The sequence below is a fragment of the Rutidosis leptorrhynchoides genome, chromosome 10 (assembly GCF_046630445.1).
Source record: "Rutidosis leptorrhynchoides isolate AG116_Rl617_1_P2 chromosome 10, CSIRO_AGI_Rlap_v1, whole genome shotgun sequence".
NCBI lineage: Eukaryota > Viridiplantae > Streptophyta > Magnoliopsida > Asterales > Asteraceae > Rutidosis > Rutidosis leptorrhynchoides.
In genome coordinates, this window is record NC_092342.1 from 336,842,846 (window position 1) to 336,851,015 (window position 8,170).

Here is an 8,170-nt window from a genome sequence, read left to right on the forward strand (position 1 = left end):
CGGTCTCATGGAGAACCTCAAGATTCGGGTTCTCAAGTCAAGAAAGGTGATCGGCTGCTAGGTTTTCGGCCCCCTTTTTGTCTTTAATATCAATGTCGAATTCTTGCAAAAGCAAGACCCAACGTATTAACTGGGGTTTAGCATCTTGCTTAGCAAGCAAGTACTTTAATGCCGAATGGTCTGTATAGACAACCGTCTTTGCTAGTACCAAATAGGATCAGAATTTATCAAACGAAAAGACAATTGCCAGGAGTTCCTTCTCGGTGGTAGTGTAATTAAGTTGGGCTCCTTGCAATGTCTTACTAGCATAATAAATTGGCTTGAAATGTTTTTCAATTCTTTGCCCCAAGACTGCACCAATAGCAAAGTCACTAGCATCACACATAAGTTCAAATGGAATTGACCAATTCGGCGTTATGAGAATGGGTGATTGCGTGAGTTTTGATTTAAGGAGGTTAAAGGCGTTAAGACACTCGTCTGTAAAGACAAATGGAGCATCTTTCTCAAGAAGTTTGTTCATCGGGGTTGCAATTTTGGAAAAATCTTTAATGAACCGCCGGTAAAAACCGGCGTGCCCCAGAAAACTTCTTACACCTTTCACATTTGACGGTGGTGGTAATTTGGCTATGACTTCCACTTTAGCTCTGTCCACCTCCAGTCCCGCAGAGGAAATTTTATGACCTAAAACAATGCCCTCTCTTACCATAAAATGGCATTTTTCCCAGTTAAGAACAAGATAAGATTCTTCACACCAAATCAACATACGCTCAAGATTATGAAGACATGAATCAAAAGAATCACCGAAGACTGAAAAGTCATCCATGAATACTTTCATAAAGTCTTCAATCATATCATGAAAAATAGCTACCATACACCTTTGGAAGGTAGCAGGAGCATTGCATAAGCCAAAGGGCATACGTCGATAGGAGAAAGTACCATAAGGGCATGTAAAGGTGGTTTTCTCTTGGTCCTCGGGTGCTATAGGGATTTGGAAATATCCCGAGAAACCGTCAAGAAAACAATAAAAATTCTTTCATGCCAACCTTTCCAACATTTGATCAATGTAAGGAAGGGGAAAATGGTCTTTTCGGGTAGCATCATTTAATTTTCTGTAATCAATGCATACCCTCCAACCCGTGATAGTCCTGGTGGAAATTAATTGGTCATCTTCATTGGTGATAACGGTCATGCCACCCTTTTTGGGTACACATTGGACTGGACTCACCCAAGGACTATCCGAAATTGGGTAAATAAGACATGCATCAAGGAGTTTGACAATCTCCTTTTTAACGACTTCCTGCATATTAGGGTTCAGTTGCCTTTGTCTTTGTACACATGGTTTATAGTTATCTTCCATTAATATCTTATGCGTACAATAAGAGGGACTTATACCCTTGATGTCATGAATTTTCCATGCTAGAGCCGGTTTATGGGCTTTTAACATGGAAACAAGCTTAGACTTCTCATTTACAGAGAGTTCGGATGAAATGATAACCGGAAGAGTAGAAGCCTCTTGAAGGTAAGCATATTCCAAGTGTTTTGGAAGTGGCTTGAGGTCTAAAACGGGGGGTTCTTCAATTGATGTTTTACATCGGTATTCATTTCCCAAATCCAACTTTCTGTACTCTTCATCATTTGGCTCATAACCGTTAGCCATCAAGGTGGTCAACATCTCCACTTCTTCCACCATATTCTCTTCATCACCTTTCGCAAAAATGCATTCTCCCGTACCTTGCAATTCTGGAAATTCCTGCAACAACTCCGAATATGTGTCTACGGTTTGCAAATAATAACATTGATCATCAGTAGACTCGGGGTATTGCAGGGCATGGTCAACGAAAAAGGTAACCTTCATATCCTCAATACTAAGGGTCAATTTCTGTCCATGAACATCTATCATAGCTCTAGCGGTATTGAGGAAAGGTCGACCTAATATAAGAGGCACACGTGTGTCCTCCTCCATGTCCAAAATTACAAAATCAGCCGGAAATACTAGGGTACCCACTTTTACTAACATATTCTCTAAAATTCCACGAGGGAATTTAACGGAGCGGTCCGCTAGTTGAATTGCCATTCGGGTTGGTTTTAGTACCCCGGGGTTTAGCTTAACATATAATGAATAAGGCATTAAATTTATGATAGCCCCTAAATCCGCTAATGCTTTAATGCATTCCAAATCTCCAAGGAGACATGGTATGGTAAAACTTCCAGGATCTGCTAACTTCTTTGGTATTTTGTTCATCAAAATTGCTGAACAATTGGCATTCATGGTGACGGATGAAAGTTCCTCCATTTTCTTCCGATTAGTAAGTAAGTCTTTTAAGAACTTAGCATACTTGGGCATACCCAAGATTACATCAATGAAAGGCATATTTATGTTAATTTGTTTAAACATATCTAGGAATTTTGACCTTTCGGCCTCTAGCCTTTCTTGTTTTTGCTTTCTTGGGTATGGGAGCGGTGGTTGATATGGTTTCACTACGGGTTTTTCCCGTTCTTCCTTTTCAACCACTTGTTCCGGCTCTTTAACCGGTTCATCATTTTGGTTCAACGGAACACTGAAATCAGAATTTTTGGGCATTTTTGGAGCATCGTATGCTAAACCACTCCATGTGGTGATAACATTGGCGTGCTCATTTCGGGGGTTCTTATTGGTATCGCCCGGTAAACTTCCTGGTTTTCTCTCACTAAGTAAACTAGCTAACCCACTCATTTGCTTCTCTAAGTTCTGTATTGAGGCTTGTTGGTTTCTAAACTGGTGTTCGTTTTTCTCGTTGGTTTGGTTTATGTTTGTGACAAGCTGAGTTTGTGATGCAATTAACTTTTCCAACATACTCTCCAAATTTGACTTTTTCTCTTCCTGTTGGGGTTTTTGATAAAAACCCGGAGTTTGTTGTTGGTACCCGCTACTTGAGCCTTGTTGGTAACTGGAATTTTGACCTTGAGGGTTGTAGGGGTTGTTAAAGTTCCGGTTAAACTGGGCTCTTCCTTGAAATTGATTATTATTTCTTTGGCTTATGAAAGCCACCTCTTCTTTTTGAGCCATAGTTAAACCGGCATCACAATCTTTTCCTAAATGGAGTCCACCGCAGTATTCACAACCTACTTTCATACTATGAATTTCCTTGGTGATTTTGTCCATGTTTCGAGCAACACCGTCTATTTTCACACTTAGGGAACTAAGGTCATCATAAGCACCGGCGCTTTGGACTTGAGCATTACGAGTAATTGGGCTTTCTTGATGCCACTCATGAGAATAATCGGCTAGCTTCTCGATTATCTCATAAGCCTCTTGCTCGGTTTTGTCCATGAGTGAACCTCCGGACGCTTGATCAATGGAAATTCGGGTTGCAACATCACAACCCTTGTAAAAGATTTGGAATTTTTGAAAGGTATCCAAGCCATGGTTTGGACAACCTCTTAGCATTTTGGAAAATCGATTCCATGCTTCGTACAAGGTTTCCATCGGCTTTTGACAGAATTGGGTAATTTCGTTTGGAGTCTCGCGGACTTAGAAGCTGGAAAATATTTCTTAAGAAATTTTTCCAACATACCATCCCAAGTTTCTATCGTAGCCTAGGCCAATGAATCTAACCAACTTCGTGCTTCCCCGTAGAGTGTCCATGGGAAAAGTCTTAACAATATGGCCTGGTCAGTGTCTGGTTTAAGTTTGAAAAGAAGACATATCTCTTGAAAGAGACGAATATGTTCGTTTGCATCTTCATTAGGACCACCACTAAATTGACACCTGTTATTAATCATTTGAAGAATAGGTCCCTTTATTTCAAAATTTACCTCACCAGTGGGCGGAGTAATGGCACTACCTTGGCCGGTTCAGGTTGCTTTTATCTTAGCCGCCATTAATTGTCTTGGTACCAACGGTCTTTCTCCTTCCATTTCAAAATTTGGGGGTTGAACGGGTTTACCAAAATCTGAATATCGAGGCTTGGTTGTACTTGATTCTGAATCAAAAGTTTCTTGCTTTGATGAAGATTCAAAAAGTTCAAGTACTTCTTTTGGAATTCTAGCAAGCTTTCTATCAGGTTCCGTAAACGGTGTAAGTAATGGAGATTCTGAACTTCGGGTATGTGGCATATGCAACCTATAATCTGTCAATCACACAACTAACAAAAACTATTAAACATACCGATTCTACAAGATTATTCAAAGACTATTAATAATTTAAAATAATTAAGAAACTACTTAATCACAAATTAGTTAATAATTCTATTTTGACACAAAACTGTCCCCGGCAGCGGCGCCAAAAACTTGATGTGCGAAAAGTGGTATATGAATTGTTGTATAAAATAATATGGGAAAATACCGATTAGAGATTGCTACACACTAACGGGCAGTGTACCCGATCGTGTAGTAGTATAGTAACTGGTTTAGTTCCGTGTATCGTTCCAAGGACAGTTGTATTAGTCAAACTAGAATTATAAACTATATTATGATTAACTAAGTAAATGAAGCTTAAAGGTACAAGTTTTATGTTTTGGTGGCTATTTAACAATTTAGCCAAATCAGAGAAGGTTAAATGTAAAAACAATATTTTTGGTCTTTTAAGTTTATAAGATGAAAATAAGTGCAAAGAAAGTAAGTAAGATAGATTTGATATCAATTTAAGGAAAAATGCTCATCTAGACTTTTTACCCTCGATGTTGAATGTTATTTAAGATTAAGACCGGATTGATTGGTTATGCACGAGAACTAATTGATCGGTTCACCAAGAGTAGTCTTGAGTAAACACTCAAACGGGATTACAAGACGCAAGTGATGTTCTTGCCATCTAAGACCTCCTATTTGTAATCAACTAATTCAACTAGTCTAAAGACTTGAAGAATGATCAAGTCAATGGTGTGTTGATCATGATCCACTCCTATGTTAACTTATGAATTAGCCTAGTTCATTCCCTTGATCCGGTTAAATGCTCAATTCACCCAACCCAAGTAATCAATTTAGTGTGGTAATAAGATCCCTATAAACATCACTAGATAAGGCAAATTACTAACACCTATTAGTTATATGGAATCGAGTAATGAAAATATGTATAACATAATCTAGGGAATTGATCGTTCACCTAAATAACTACACATATCAATTGGGCTATCCGAAAGTATCTACAAGAGTCGTTCTTACATCCCTATATAAACTAACTATTTGAACTCAACTTATCCCTTTTGGTAAAAGATGGATAAACACATGTCACTAGGTGTAAATCAATACATTAATTTAACAAGATGATGTTTCTTAATCAAATGAACATATCAACTAGTTGAATCGAAAGGATTAAGCTTTAACAAGAATGGTTCTTGTATTCAAACATCAAACTATCGTGCATAATAACAATCAATCAAAAGTAAACATTCAACATCTCAGTTATTTATCTAGATGAACATTATAGAGTTTAGCCAAAATCATAATTACAAACAAAATAACAATCAACTGATAAGTAGATTTCATTGTTGGAGGACAAGAAAACAACCTAATAGAGAATGAATCTTGGATGGAGAAGGTTTTGATCTTTGAAGACTTGATGTTGATCCTCTTTCAAGAGCTTGGAGTTTACCAAATTTGCTCCCAAAATCGTCTCAGTAACCTCTGGTTTCGTATGTTTCAAACAGTCCCTCAATCAGTAGGTTTTAAAGTGGAGAAAGTAGGTCAAAAGGCAAAAGTAGCTGAAAACCTACTACAGGACGGCATCCTAAAGGCTGGACGGCGTCCCGTTCTTAAGAGCTGGACGGCGTCCCAAAGACTTGGACGGCATCCCACATTAAAAGGCTGGACGGCGTCCCAATGTACTGAAAATTGCTGTTTCGTTTTCTTTTCAATCTTCTTTCATTTGGACGAAGCCTAACACCTTTGATGCCTTGTTTTACCATTTTAGAGCATAAATTAGACCTTAACTTGTATCGGGATCAACCAAGGTCATAAATCATCAAAACTCTTTATAAATCACTCTCCGATACAAATTTGAACATCTTGGCCTATTACTTGTAGAAACACCTTCATTATCCTTGATTCTAGAGCATTTTTACACGATATTGCGATAGATATATATGATGTTATTGAGCAATATCAGATACTCAGCAATTAATGTAATAAATATACCACCTCCTATTATACTGTGTGGTCTCATCCCCCTAACCATAGCTGATAAATAATAACCCACACAATACGGTATACTTACAGCGCTTTGTGGGTCTCGAATACACATATGGTAAAACAAATCCTGTTCATTTACCTTTTCCTTATTCTTACCTCTTTATGTAATCGAATTAGCTAAAAACCTATGAATTACTCTTAACTCTGCTCTATCTATATCCAAATAAGAGTAATTTCCCCCTTTAAATCGGTGATGGCTAGTCATTTGACTCCATACACCATGCGTATCAAAATTTTCATCAATTTTCCTACCGTTCAATATCAACCCTCTACAATCAGTAGATACTAACTCCTCAGGCGTATATATACGTAAGGCCTGAGCCATGTCTAGTAGAGACATGTGGCGCATCGAACCTCCTAACAAAAATCTAATAAAAGATCGATCGGTTAAACTAGCTACCCGATCATTTATTTCTATACTACACAATAATTCTTCACACCATACTTTATATACAGGTCTACGCATGCTGAATAATCGTACCCAATCGTTAAAAGTAGAATTACCATACCTCTGTGTAAGTAATTCTCTAATTGGCCCGGCCAATTCTACAGCTTATAATGGTCCCCATTCTATTACCCTAGGTACTTCAACAACTTTAGAATGAAGAGTATGCAAGCCCCTTTGGTATTTTGGATAATCTATCCAAAGTCTGTCAAATCTCAAGTTCGGGTGCAAATCTTCCAAGTGCATATATGAAAATGTCATAACTGGATGAGGTATATCTTGTTTGTAGTAGTTATCCACCTCCTGTTGTTCCGCATTCTCAGCAGGAGCATTGCGAGCTAGGGATGAAGATTCACCCCTTTTAGTCTGCAAAACACATCAAACACAATTTTTGTGCATCCAAATATGCATTAGTGTCAGCAAAATTATCAATCAAAATAATTACAATGACATGTCCAATTTATATCAAACTTATGCTCATTTTCATATTTTTATCAAATCTACACTTTTTCAAATAAGCATATACGAAAATGTTCGCCAAGTTCATAAGCATTCAACTCAAATAACATGTCAAAATAATCATTACTAACAATTAAACAAGTTTCAAATGGCATTATCTCTCAAAAATCAAATTCATAAATTTTAGACTTGAAAAAGTCCACTTAAATTCTCAAAAATCATGTTTAGGCTCAAAGTTTGGATCATTTAACTATCTAAATATATTACACTACTTAATTTAGCAACAATTCATGACAAAAATCGGCCATAACCTGTTTATATCAAAAAGCCCCAAATTGCTCAAGAACACAAACCCTAGATTACTCAAAATTTGAAGTTTAAGGCTTCTAATCATGTTAAATAGCATCAATCTAGGTTATACAAGCATAATACATAAGCAATTTAAGCATAATTACACTAAAAGGCATCAAAATTGAATTGGGGAAAAAATTGCTCAAGAACACCAATTTTCGGATTAAATGGTGTTTAGGTGTAGAAATTTACCGTTTTTCTTGAGTAATTCCTTGATAACATCCTTCTCAACATGATTTTGTGAAAGATTTGATGATTAATGGTGAAAAAATTCGGATTTTAGAGGTGATTTTTGGGTGTTTTTCGCAGTATATTTTGTGGAGTGTGTGCAATCTGATCTGCTCTGGCATTTTTATTTTTTTCAGTATTTTGGACCCTCCGCGAGTCGCGGTGTTTGTTTTTTTTTTTAAATAAACCTTAACTTATAAAACAAATATAAAATAAATTTAAAATTTTGTTTTCCTTTGTTTTAGGACGAGGTCGTTTCGGATCGATGTCCTAGTCCGTCCTTCGACAAAAGTTTAAAATTTGTCTTTTTGTAGCGATTGTTTTAAAAGCTAAGATTTTTGGGTTTTTTAATGTTTTTGGCATATTTTAATTCAATAAGATTAAAAATAATGATAATAAAAGTTCTTGTCCCTCCCTCGGGTAAAGCAATTTCGGTTCAAAGACCTAGTCTTCAACTTACGACGAATTTTACAATTCATATTTTTAACTTAGCGAAATAAAGTAAATTTTTTTTTGTTTTTA